This window comes from Hyla sarda, chromosome 3, assembly GCF_029499605.1.
Source record: "Hyla sarda isolate aHylSar1 chromosome 3, aHylSar1.hap1, whole genome shotgun sequence".
Taxonomy (NCBI): domain Eukaryota; kingdom Metazoa; phylum Chordata; class Amphibia; order Anura; family Hylidae; genus Hyla; species Hyla sarda.
The window spans coordinates 144385797-144399920 of NC_079191.1; the positions used below are offsets into that span (position 1 = coordinate 144385797).

The 14124-nt window shown below is 47.3% G+C and overlaps 1 protein-coding gene across 8 annotated transcripts in view; it reads left to right on the forward strand.

The window, feature by feature from the left end:
- Nucleotides 1–12293: 12293 nt before the first annotated feature.
- Nucleotides 12294–14124, forward strand: part of ECT2 (epithelial cell transforming 2) — a 93809-nt gene continuing 91978 nt past the window's right edge. For 2 of the 8 annotated variants that reach the window (XR_008891143.1, XM_056565203.1), the window contains exon 1: nt 12297–12580. The gene's annotated coding sequence lies outside the window, so the exon portion shown is untranslated. Of the gene's footprint in view, nt 12581–14124 lie in introns of all 8 variants that reach the window. The other 6 variants (XM_056565201.1, XM_056565199.1, XM_056565200.1 and 3 more) reach the window with 6 other exon arrangements.

A 14124-nucleotide genomic window follows, 5' to 3' on the forward strand; every position in this document is an offset into this window, starting at 1 on the left:
CCCAATAAGTTTGATGTGTCGGATGACCCTCTTCCTATTGAAAAAACAAAAGTTGGATTCAAAATGGCGGACTTCAAAATGGCCACCATGGTCATTACCCATCTTGTAAAGTTTCCCCCCTCACATATACTAATGTGCCACAAACAGGAAGTTAATATCACAAACCATTCCCATTTTATTATGGTGTATCCATATAAATGGCCCACCCTGTAGATAAACTTTGCAATACATGATTTTCTTTTTTCTTCTTTTCCCCTGCTTTTACCTCCAAGCTGCATTAAGGGTAGAGTAGAGTAAGGTGGTCAAGCTCAAGGTCCACACATGCATCCAAGATCGCACTGATAATGGCAGAGTGCACTTGCATTATATAATATTCCTATGACATAAGCCATTGTCCTCACAGTTGACATGCTAACTGCAGGTGCTTATCACTGTTGCAGGTCGCATTCATTATGAGGTCCTGCACAATGGTCTGAAATATTACCCCTATAACAGCTGGCAGTGTGCTTTACTACAGGGGCCATTAAAGGGAAGCTGTCATCAGATTTTACCATACAGAACGCGTGGCAATGTGGATGTGAGGATATTTCGCTTAACCCCTTGGGGACGAAGCCCATTTTGACTTTAAATGGGTACTCCGCTGCTCAGCATTTGGAACAAACTGTTCCGAACACTGGAGCCGGAAGCTCGTGACATCATAGCCCCGGCCCCTCAATGCAAGTCTATGGGAGGGGGCGTGACAGTCATCACGCCCCCTCCCATAGACTTTCATTGAGGGGGTGGGGTGTGACATCATGAGGGGGCAGGCTATGATTCCACGAGCTCCCGGCGCCGTCTCCAGCGTTCGGAACTGTTTGTTCCAAACGCTGAGCAGCGGAGTACCAAAGCATTGTTTGCAAATCTGACCTCTGTCACTTTAAAGGACAAGTCTCACAGTAAACAATTGTTCAGCTTTTAGTGCAGAAGGTAAAGTTATATAGGTTTGTAAATCACTTCCATTACCAATGCTGCTTAGAAACAAGCTTTATCTGCATTCTTCTGTCTGACAGGAAATTCAGCTGTTCCAGGTTTTCATGACTTTCGACCCCCTATTCAGGCTGCTATCAGCAGCATCCAGGGGCCGTGACGTGACAATTACCCAGAAAACCCCTGTGCTGCAGAGAGCTCCCTGAGCTCAGCCTTAGCCCCTCCCATCTGATGAATATTCACACTGTCCTCCCTCTGTTCTGCAGTGATTGGCTGAGCAGCACTGCCTATATGCCGGCTGATTCAGATCATAGTTCTCTCCCCTCTCCTTGCTAATGTTTTTACACTGATAACGGAGGAGAGGGGGGAGGGGAGGGAGCTGCCAGCGTAGGGCTGTCACACTGAGAATGGAGGGGAGGGAGAGTAGAATTGTCACACTGAGCACTGGGGAGAGAGGAGTGCAGGGCAGAGAAGGGGGGAGGTGATTGTGCCACTGTAAAGCTGTTTCACTGAGAGGAGGAGGGGGAGGGAGTGATTTTACAGTGTAAAACTGCAGCTTCAACTCCAGGGTCCCTCTCTCTGAGCACTGAGATTACATTTTGTTTCCTCGTGGCCACCCTGCTGTATAGGGCTATGATTGGAGCTCAGTGTTATGTGGGAGTGACTAACATAAGTTAGGGGTGGTAACAAGTTCTCTGCTCAGGCAGCTGAGAGCAGAAAATGTGAGCAGTGCATGCAGGGAAATGTAGTCTTTGAGATCCCAGGCATAGCCACCATAACCAGGAAGTAACTGGAATTTATGAGCTGAATAGCCGGTGAATGGGGGGGGGGGGGGGGGGGGGGGGCGGAAAAAAAATCACAAACATGTCAGAGAGGTGGTAGGTGAATATACTATGGAATGGCTAGGTATTTTTTTTTCTTTGCTGCATGGGATATCTTCTTTAAGCATTAATAACTCTGGGATGCTTTTACTTATAAATTTGATTCCAAAATAGTTTTTCGTGACATATTCTACATTATGTTAGTGGTAAATTTCAGTTGATTGCATAATTTCTTGGTGAAAATTTCCAGAATTTCATGAAAAATTTGAAAATAATGCATTTTTCGAACTTTGAAGCTCTTTGCTTGTAGGGAAAATAGACATACCAAATAAATGATATATTGATTCACATATACAATATGTCTACTTTTCATAGATATACAGAATAAGGAAGCATGGATACAGAAAAATATTACACACATGTTCTCAATATGTCTATGTTTGCATCAGAAAGTTGACATGTTTTTACTTTTTGAAGACATCAGAGGGCTTCAAAGTTTAGCAGCAATTTTCAAATTTTTCATGAACATTTCAAAATCTGAATTTTTCAGGGACCAGTTCCGTTTTCAAGTGAATTTAAGGGTCTTTATGTTAGAAATACCCCATAATGGACCCCATTATCAAAACTGCACCCCTCAAAATAGTGAAAATGACATTCAAAAAATGTTTGTTAACCCTTTAAGTGTTTCAAAGGAATAGCAGCAATCTAAAATCTAAATTTTTTACACTAACATGTTCTTGTAGACCAATTTTTTTTACAAGGGGTAAAAGGAGAAAAAGCACCCCCAAAATTCGTAACCCACTTTCTCTCGAGTAAGGAAATACCTTATATGTGTATGTCAAGTGCTCTGTGGGTGTACTAGAGGGCTCAGAAGGGAAGGAGCGACAATGGGATTTTGCTGAAATGGTTTTTGGGGGGCATGTCACATTTAGGAAGCCCCCATGGTGCCAGAACAGCAATCTTAGCAGCAAAAAAAAAAAAAAAAAACACATGGCACACAATTTGGGAAACTGTACCCTCAAGAAATATAACAAGGGGTACAGTGAGCCCAGTAGCGTACTAAGGGGGGGTGGCGTACTAAGACGCGGGCCCCTGCTGCTGAGGAGATCTCTGCGTGGGATATCAGGTGAGCATCCTTTTTTTTATTTTTTTTTCTCAACTCTACATACACCTATGGTGAAGGGGAGGGTTACTCTACATATACCTATGGGGAAGAGGGGGGGGGGTTACTCTACATATATACCTATAGGGGAGGAGGGGAGAGGGGGGGTTACTATAGATATACCTATGGGGAAGGGGAGAGGGGGGGGGGGTTACTCTACATATATACCTATAGGGGAGGAGGGGGGGTTACTCTACATATACCTATGGGGAAGGGGAGAGGGGGGGGGTTACTCTACATATACCTATGGGGAAGAGGGGGGTGTAGCTGCATATACATATGGGAAAGGTGGGGGGTAACTGCATATACATATGGGAAAGGGGGGGGTAACTGCATATACCTATGGGAAAGGGGGGTGTAACTGCATATACCTATGGGAAAGGGGGGTGTAACTGCATATACCTATGGGAAAGGGGGGTGTAACTGCATATACCTATGGGAAAGGGGGGGGGCGTATCTGCATATACCTATGGGAAAGGGGGGGGGGTGTAACTTCATATACCTATGGGGAAGAGGGGGGGGGCTGTAGCTGCATATACATATGGGAAAGAGGGGGGGGGGTGTAACTGCATATACCTATGGGAAAGGGGGGGTGTAACTGCATATACCTATGGGAAAGGGGGGAGGGGTGTATCTGCATATACCTATGGGAAAGGGGGGGTGTAACTGCATATGCCTATGGGAAAGGGGGGGTGGGTGTATCTGCATATACTTATGGGAAAGGGGGGGGGTGTAACTGCATATAGCTATGGGAAAGGGGGGGTGTAACTGCATATACACCTATGAGAAAGAGGGGGGGGGGTGTAACTGCATATACACCTATGGGAAAGGGGGGGATGTAACTGCATATACCTATGGGAAAGGGGGGATGTAACTGCATATACCTATGGGAAAGAGGGGGGGGATGTAACTGCATATGCCTATGGGAATGAGGGGGGGGGGGTGTAACTGCATATACCTATGGGAATGAGGGGGGGTGTAACTGCATATACCTATGGGAAAGAGTGTGGTGTAACTTCATATACCTATGGGAAAGAGGGGGGGTGTACCTGCTTATACCTATGGGAAAGAGGGGGGGGGAAGGTAACTCTGCCTATACCTATGGGGAAAGGGGGGGGGGGGTAACTGCCCATACCAATGGGGGGGGGGGGGTAACTCTGCCTATACCAATTGGGAAGGGGGGGGAAATCTGCCTATACCTATGGGAAAAAAGGGGTTTAACTCTGCCTATACCTATGGGAAACGGGGGAGTTTTTTTTTTTTTAACTCTGCCTATACCTACGGGGAAAGGGGGTGGGGGGACTCTGCTGCCTATACCTAAGGAGAAAGGGGGGTTAACTCTGTTCCTATACCTATTGGGAAGGGGGTTTAACTCTGCTGCCTATACCTACAGGGAAGGGGGGCTACCTAACTTTATACCTGGATGCCTAACTACCGTATTTATCGGGGTATACCACGCACCGGCCTATAACACGCACCCTCATTTTACCAAGGATATTTGGGTAAAAAAAGTTTTTTACCCAAATATCCATGGTAAAATGAGGGTGCGTGTGTGCGCGTGTATACCCCGATATACCCCCAGGAAAGGCAGGGGGAGAGAGGCCGTCGCTGCCCGCTTCTCTCCCCCTGCCTTTCCTGGGGTCTAGAGCGCTGCTGTCGGCCCTTCTCACCCCTGGCTATCGGCGCCGCTGCCCTTTCTGTCCCCCTGACTATCGGTGCCGGCGCCGATAGCCAGGGGGAGAGAAGCGGCGCCGACAGCCAGGGGGAGAGAAGGGGCAGCGGCACCCATTGCCGGCGCCGCTGCCCCGTTGCCTCCCCCCATCCCCGGTGGCATAATTACCTGAGTCGGGTCTGCGCTGCTGCAGGCCCCCGCGTGCGTCCCCTGCGTCGTTGCTATGCACGGCGCGGCACACTGACGTCATGCGCCGTGCCGTTCAGCGCATAGCAATGATGCCGGGGACGCACGCCGGAGGCCTGCAGCAGCGCGGACCCGACTCAGGTAATTATGCCACTCGGCGCCGGCACCGATAGTCAGGGGGACAGAACGGGCAGCGGCGCCGATAGCCAGGGGGTGAGAAGGGCCGACAGCAGCGCTCTAGACCCCAGGAAAGGCAGGGGGAGAGAAGCGGGCAGCGACGGCCTCTCTCCCCCTGCCTTTCCTGGGGGTGTATCGGCGTATAACACGCACACAGACTTTAGGCTAAAAATTTTAGCCTAAAAAGTGCGTGTTATACGCCGATAAATACGGTACTTACTTACATACCCAGCTATCTAACTATGTACATACCTGGCCTTCATACATGGCTGCCTACCTAGCTAGCCCCCTACCTACCTAACTTGTCACCTACCTACATATCTGGCTTCCTGATCTACCTACCTAGTTACCTATTTACCTGGCTACCTACCTACCTGCCCGTTTACTGTGCAGGACACCAAGGAGGGCATTATTACAGTTTGTGGGCCTATAGATGGAAAGATTGTGTAGAGGAGGGGAGGGCACTGGAAAAATGCAGAGTCTGACATGTTTTTCCTGCAGATATTAAGAGATCCACATGGCGGTCTTATCCGGACGGAGAAGAAAAGGAAAGAGGACGCCGCTGTTCAGAAAAGACGTAATTGTGAGTCCCAAAATGTAACTGTAATCACTTATATGGTATACACATCCTGTGTACAGCTGATATCTACCTCCATATGGTCCTGTATATAATCACTTATATTGTATATAGATCTCTGTACAGCTGATATCTACTGCAATATGTTCCTGTATATAATCACTTATATAATATACAGATCCTATATAGTATACCGGTCTGTGTATAGTGGTTTTATTCAGTACAGTATGGCGGTATTATCCAGTTATTGTGTGGTGGTATATATTTACTCCTTGTATACCAGTATTATTGGTCATGGAAATTTACCTATGTTAAAGTGTTTCTTATATATATAAATTTTAGTTTATTGTGTGTGGGATTTAGGTGGAATAGGGGCGTGGCAGAAGACTGACGAGCTGCAGAGCCTAGTAGGGGCCCTTGCTTTTTTTTGTTCCGTAGGCCCTGAGTGTTGTCAGTCCGCTCCTGGGGGGGGGTGTAATTAAGGGGGGGGGGGGGGTAAATAAAGGGGGGGGGGCAAACAAAGGGTCCGCCCTGGGTGCCAAATGCTCTAGGTACGCCCCTGAGTGAGCATAAACACTTCACAGGTGTTTGACGACTTTTCGTTAAAGTGTAATGTGAAATTTTTTTTTTCACTAAAATGCTGGTTTTCCCCCAAATTTATCATTTTCACAAGGGGTAATAGGAGAAAATGCCCCCAAAATTTGTAACCCCATTTTTTCTGAGTATGGAAATACCCCTTGAGTGGACATAAAGTGCTCTGTGAGCGCACTACAATGCTCAGAAGAGAAAGAGCGCCATTTGACTTTTGGAAAGCAAATTTTGCTGAAACGGTTATTGGGGGGCATGTCCCATGGTGCCAGAACAGCAAAAAAAAAAAAAAAAAAAACACATATCACACTATTTGGGAAACTACATCCCCCACTACATGCGTTTACAAAGCATGGGGGCTTTGTAAATGCACATGGCCTTCAATTCCAGCCAAATTCGCTCTCCAAAAAACAATTTATGCAAATTTTCTTGTGAGCCTTGTAGTACGCCTGCAGATCACTTTTCATCCACATATGGGGTATTTTCTTACTCAGAAGAAATGGTCTTACAAATTTTGGGGCCTTTTTTTCCTATTACCCCTGGTGAAAATGAAAAATGTGGGGTAACAACAACAATTTTGTGAAAAAAATTCTAATATTTCATTTTTACGTCCAACTTTAACAAAAATTCATCAAACACATGTGGAGTATTGAGGCTTACTGCACCCATTATTACGTTACCTGAGGGGTGTAGTTTCCAAAATGCGGTCACAAGTGGGTGTTTATTTTTTTTTGAGTTTATGTCAGAACCGCTGTATTATCAGCCACCCCTGTGCAAATCACCAATTTAGGCCTTAAAGGGGTACTCCAGTGAAAACCTTTTTTCTTTTAAATCAACTGGCTCCGGAAAGTAAAACAGATTTTTACATAACTTCTATTAAAAAATCTTAATCCTTCCTGTACTTATTAGCTGCTGAATACTACAGAGGAAATTCTTTTCTTTTTGGAATGCTCTCTGATGACATCACAAGCACAGTGCTCTCTGCTGACGTTATTATGATAATAAGTCTTTATTTATTGTTGTCCTTAGTGGGATTTGAACCCAAGGCCCCAGCACTGCAAAGCAGCAGTGCTAACCACTAAGCCACCATGTTGCCCTTAGTATACATTTGCTATGCATGGTTGCTAAAATGGACCGAGATGTCAGCAGAGAGCACTGTGCTCGTGATGTCATCAGTGTTCCAAAAATAAAGGAATTTCCTCTGTAAAATTCAGCAGCTAATAAGTACTGGAAGGATTAAGATTTTTAAATAGAAGTAATTTACAAATATGTTTAACTTTCTGGCACCAGTTGATTTAAAAGAAAAAAGGTTTTCACCGGAGTACCCCTTTAAATGTACATAGTACGCTCTCACTCCTGAGCTTTGTTGTGCACCTGCAGAGCATTTTACCTCCATTTATGGGGTATTTCCGTACTCAGGAGAAATTACCTTTAAAATTTTGGGGGTCTTTTTCTCCTTTTACCTCTTGTGAAAATATAAAGTATGGGGCAACACCAGCATGTTAGTGTAAAAAATAAAAAAAATGTACACCAACATGCTGGTGTTGACCCAAACTTTAGATTTTCATATGGGGTAAAAGGAGAAAACGCCTCCCAAAATTTGTAACACAATTTCTCCCAAGTACGGAAATACCCCATATGTGGCACTAAACTGTTTCCTTGAAATACAAAAGGGCTCCAGAGTGAGAGAGCGCATGTGGGCCATTGAGGCCTAAAATATGGATCTGCATAGGGACGGACCCGGATGCATGCATGGCGCAACATTTTTCATTCTTCAACACGGGCAGGGGTTTACAGTGAGTTTCCCGCTGGGAGTTTCAGCTGCAGAAGAAAACTTGAAGCGGGAAACTAACTGTAAACCATCGCCTGTATGAATGTACCCTGTACATTCACAGAGAGAGGGAGTGCGCAAACCTCCAGCTGTTGCAAAACTAAAACTTCCTGCATGCACTGTCAGACAGTGCATGCTGGGAGTTGTAGTTTTGCAAAAGCTTGAAGCACACTGGTTGGGATACACTGAGTTAGGTAACAAACCCTAACTCAGTGTTTTGCAACCAGTGTGCCTTCAGCTGTTTCAAAACTACAACTCTCAGCATGCACTGTGGCCCCTGTTGCATAATTACAGCGCCCAGCATGCACAGGCTAAGGGCATGCTGGGAGTTGTAATTATGCAGCAGCTGGAGGCACAACTACAACTCCCAGCATGTCCTTTTGCTGTCTTTGCATGCTGGGAGTTGTAGTTATGCAACAACTGGAGGCACACTTTTTCATAGAAAAAAATGTGCCTCCAGCTGTTGCATAACTACAACTCCTAGCATGCACAGACAGCCAAAGGGCATGCTGGGAGTTATAGTTGTGCCTCCAGCTGCTGCATAACTACAACTCCCAGCATGCCCTTAGCCTGTACATGCTGGGCACTGTAATTATGCAGCAGGAGCCACACAGGCCTCATCTCCTGCTGCAGATGATCACCTGCCCCAGGGTCCTGATTGCTGCCGCCAAGTATGTCCTCCGGGCTTCAGTCACTGACGAGCACCCGTTCTCAGTCTCCGGACTGAGGGCAGAAAAGGTGCCATCAGTGACACCACCCAGCAGGAGCTCTGAATGGTTGGCCGCTCCCGGCCAACCAATCGGAGGGATCGTTAGGTGGCACCAGTGCCACCTCACTCCTGCTGGTAAAGGGTGATTGGTGCTGTCTCAGACAACACCAATCACCCTTTTTTTCCGGGTTACTAGAGACCCGTATGACCCGGAATCGCAGCAAATCACCAGTCTGAATTGTCTCAGGACCCCACTGGGCGATGTCACGGGATGCTTGCTGAATGATTCCCTTGGGCTACTTGCTTGCTGAATGAGTCCCTTGGGCTACTTACAGGCTACCCCTTCCATTGTATGTGTGCTTAGCCCACACTGGAGGTAACCGGGGAGCAGTCTGCAAGTTGGACCTAAGGCTTCTGTAATTCGGTTCCTGGCTTTACTTATCCGGCCAGGTAGGTTAGTGTTAGGTCCTGCACCACTTGAGAAACCTTGGCATTGGTGTGCAGGCTCAGGTATGTCCTTTATATAAGGATATACTGGCTAATGTCTCAATTTTACATCAGTTTTGAGGGTTAGCTAATGTCATTGTTTACATTTACCACAGGAGTGAACCCATATTGTGGTCCACAAGTGCAGGACCTCCACCCCAACGTAGGTGCACAACTGCACTTGGGGTTGAGCACCTTCTATCACCTTAGACCACGTTTATGTAATTGTTTAATGTCTAGATCATGTATTACACATCCACATACACATTTATCTGGTGTAGGATGCCACTGTGGTACTTGTGACCGTCTGCAGACATCCTCCATTGTATGCATTTTTTTTGCTGGGGATCGCCCATAGCAACGGACCACAAGTGCAGGAACTCCACCCCAGCGAAGGTGCACAACTGCACTTGGGGTTGAGTTTCCTGCTATAACCACGTTAATGTAAGCCAATGTCACGGGATGCCTGCTGAATGATTTCAGCAGGCATCCCGTTCCAATCATCGCCCAGCGAGCAGCCCTGTAAGTAGTCCCTTGGGCAGGGAGCAATACTCACCTAGTCCTGTTGCTCCAGCTGTAATCACACCCCCTCAGCGTGCTTGACCATGGCCAACATCATTGCTCTGCTCAATGCAGTGACGACAGCTGTAAATCACACTGAGGGGACGTGATTACAGCCGAAGCAGCGGCACTAGGTGAGTATAGCTTCCCCCCCCCAAGGGACTACTTATCGGGCTGGCAGGGAACACTTTTAAACTATATATCCTCACCATATCTATGGGCAGGAAAATCTCTTGCCAGTAGTGAGGAAGAAGATGTTACTATATATTACATGGTAAAATCTGATGGCAGTTTCCTTTAAACGCACTGGTTATCAACATTTCTCTTCCCATCCATCCCTCCCAGACTGGCAGCAGCCTCCCGTTCTCACCACAAAGGGCAAAGAATGAATGATACTGGCTGCAGAAGACAAGAAGGTGATAGTGGAGGTGGGAGAGCTGTCTAGGCTCCTTCTTCACATCCTCTGCAGATTCTAGGCTAGGTTAACACTGTGTTAGGGCTTCCGTCAGAGGTATCTTTAGGCACCATGCTGAAAATGGGATGCCAACTTATGCTTTAACGGTGGGCAAAATATTCCATTCCTTCATTATATTAAAGGGGTACTTCGACGCTTAGACATCTTATCGCCTATCCAAAGGATATGGGATAAGATGCCTGATCGCGGGGGTCCCGCCGCTGGGGACCCCCGTGATCTTGCACGCAGCACCCCAGTTAAAATCAGTCCCCGGAGCATGTTCGCTCCGGGTCTGATTACCAGCGACCACGGGGCCGGCTGCGTGTGACGTCTCGCCTCCGCGTGACTTCACGCTCCTCCCCTCAATGAGAGCCTATGGGAGGGGGTGTGACAGCTGTCATACCCCCTCCCATAGGCTTGCATTGAAGGGGGGACTGATGGAAGATCACGGGGGTCCCCAGCGGTGGGACCCCCGCGATCAGGCATCTTATCCCCTATAATTTGGATTGGGGATAAGATGTCTAAGTGCCGGAGTACCCCTTTAACTCTGTTTGGGCCACGGGTGCTGTTGTTAGCGGACTCAAAAGCATGGTCTGTTGTGTTATCCAGTCTGCTGAAAATAGAGCATACAGCCTGGCCACTGACTCCGCTAGGCCATTGAATGAATGACATCAGTTGCCCCCGTTACAGCATATGTTGAGATCCCGGCAGAGGTGTAGCTTGTAGCTTCTGGGCTCCAATGCAAAATATGCAACAAGGCCCCATATGCCAATTATAATACAGGTCTCTTATGGGACAGACTTGCTTTGGGGCCCCCTTAGGCACCAGAGCCCCGCGGTGCGACTGCTACCTCTATAGCTACGTCCCTGGATCCCTGTTTCAGCGAGATGCTGATGGATACATTTATCTTCCCCTTAGGGTCTGTTCCCATGCCGGATTTCCACAATGCCGTAGAAATGCCGGCATAATGTCTGTATTCTCAGAACACAGAACTCCAAAATATAAGTCTGGTCTTTTTTTTTTAAAGCAGAATTTTTTAAAGCGGAAAGCTCGGCATGGAAATGTTGCTGTCTGAATGGGACTTCAAGATCCTATTTAAATCTACAGAGAACAAGTTAAGGCAGAATTTCCGGTAGAATTCTTCCTTGGAATTCCGCACAGAAAACCCGCCGTGTAAACCTTTTGTAGGTTTATTAAGCCCTTTTCATAAAATCAGTGTTTACACCAGGCATAGGCAACCTTCGGCACTGCAGATGTCTTGGACTACATCTCCCATGATGCTCTTTCAGCCAAAATGCTGCCAAAGCATCATGGGAGATGTAGTCCAAAACATCTGCAGTGCCGAAGGTTGCGTATGACTGGTTTCCTTGTTTTTGGCCCCGCATTTTGGGTCATTTTCTCAGATAACGTTCATTAAACAATACAGTCATTTACCAGCTTTTTTCCAAGGTCGCTTTTTAATACAAAAGCAATATGTGAATACAGCCTAGTAAAGTCTAGCCCAGTATTTCCCAACCAGGGTGCCTACAACTGTTGCAAAACTACAACTCCCAGCATGCCCGGACAGCCAAAGGATGGGAGTTGTAGCTTTGCAACAGCTGGAGGCACATAAGGTGGGAAACATTGGTCTAGCCTAGTGCTTCCCAACCAGTGTGCCTCCAGCTGTTGCAAAACTAGAACTCCCAGCATGCCCGGACAGCCAAAGGCTGTCCGGGCATGCTGGGAGTTCTAGTTTTGCAACAGCTGGAGGCACACTGGTTGGGAAACACTGGTCTAGACTCTCACAAAGACAAAGCCTTACTATCTTCAAGTATATACACGCATCCTACACACTCTACGACTACCCTGCTTCTGCTGTGGAACTACAACTCTCAGCCTATCAGAGCACGCTAGGAGTAAGGCAGCAGGGTATGTACTCTCCTTTGAAAGCATATGGAAGTCACGTCAAACAGCATAGGGAAGTAAACACTGTCCGCCAATCAGGCGGCGCTTTATTCATTACGTCACCAGACAGTCTATTCTTCACGGAGTCCGTTATCATCCAATCATTCAAACTTACCAGTGACCAATCAGAATCGAGATGACGTTTTTTTCCCTTGGGGCCACAAGGGACGGTATCAGCCAATCACAGAGCGCGTCAGCGCCGTCACGTTCTCCATTACCCAATGACAGACGGGCTGACAAGCTGCCTCTAGCGACCAATCAGAGCAGGGCTTATGTTTTGGCTCGAGTTTTGAATACGGTTGATGGCCGCTGGTGAAGCCGTGTGTTGGATGAGTGGCACCTGCCGGCAGTAGTGGTCCTGGCGCCTCCGCCCGCGCCGCACTCCTCTGACGGGTAACTACGTGTGACACACCGCGGGGCTCTGCTCTGGCTTCTTCTCCATACCGGTAAAGCGCTTGGTTACCGCACTGATAGGGACGCTGGGTGGTGGCGGCAGCTGTGGGGGGCCCTGCAGGGGGGGGGGTGTCTACCCGGGGGGTGACGGCTCTTGTGACACCTGTCAGTCACTCATCACCTGTTACAGTACAGCGCCAATCATTCTGATGTTATCTATAGACGACCACACTGCTGCTGGCACTGTACACTGTAGCCTACTAATGTTCTCGTACATCCCACTGTACACTGCCTACTAATGTTCTCATACATCCCACTGTACACTGCCTACTAATGTTCTCATACATCCCACTGTACACTGCCTACTAATGTTCTCATACATCCCACTGTACACTGCAGCCTACTAATGTTCTCGTACATCCCACTGTACACTGCAGCCTACTAATGTTCTCGTACATCCCACTGTACACTGCAGCCTACTAATGTTCTCGTACATCCCACTGTACACTGCCTACTAATGTTCTCATACATCCCACTGTACACTGCCTACTAATGTTCTCATACATCCCACTGTACACTGCCTACTAATGTTCTCATACATCCCACTGTACACTGCCTACTAATGTTCTCATACATCCCACTGTACACTGCAGCCTACTAATGTTCTCGTACATCCCACTGTACACTGCAGCCTACTAATGTTCTCGTACATCCCACTGTACACTGCAGCCTACTAATGTTCTCGTACATCCGACTGTACACTGCAGCCTACTAATGTTCTCGTACATCCCACTGTACACTGCCTACTAATGTTCTCGTACATCTCACTGTACGCAGCCTACTAATGTTCTCGTACATCCCACTGTACACTGCAGCCTACTAATGTTCTCGTACATCCCACTGTACACTGCAGCCTACTAATGTTCTCGTACATCCGACTGTACACTGCAGCCTACTAATGTTCTCGTACATCCCACTGTACACTGCAGCCTACTAATGTTCTCGTACATCCCACTGTACACTGCAGCCTACTAATGTTCTCGTACATCCCACTGTACACTGCAGCCTACTAATGTTCTCGTACATCCCACTGTACACTGCAGCCTACTAATGTTCTCGTACATCCCACTGTACACTGCAGCCTACTAATGTTCTCGTACATCCCACTGTACACTGCAGCCTACTAATGTTCTCGTACATCCCACTGTACACTGCAGCCTACTAATGTTCTCGTACATCCCACTGTACACTGCAGCCTACTAATGTTCTCGTACATCCCACTGTACACTGCAGCCTACTAATGTTCTCGTACATCCCACTGTACACTGCAGCCTACTAATGTTCTCGTACATCCCACTGTACACTGCAGCCTACTAATGTTCTCGTACATCCCACTGTACACTGCAGCCTACTAATGTTCTCGTACATCCCACTGTACACTGCAGCCTACTAATGTTCTCGTACATCCCACTGTACACTGCAGCCTACTAATGTTCTCGTACATCCCACTGTACACTGCAGCCTACTAATGTTCTCGTACATCCCACTGTACACTGCAGCCTACTAATGTTCTCGTACATCCCACTGTACACTGCAG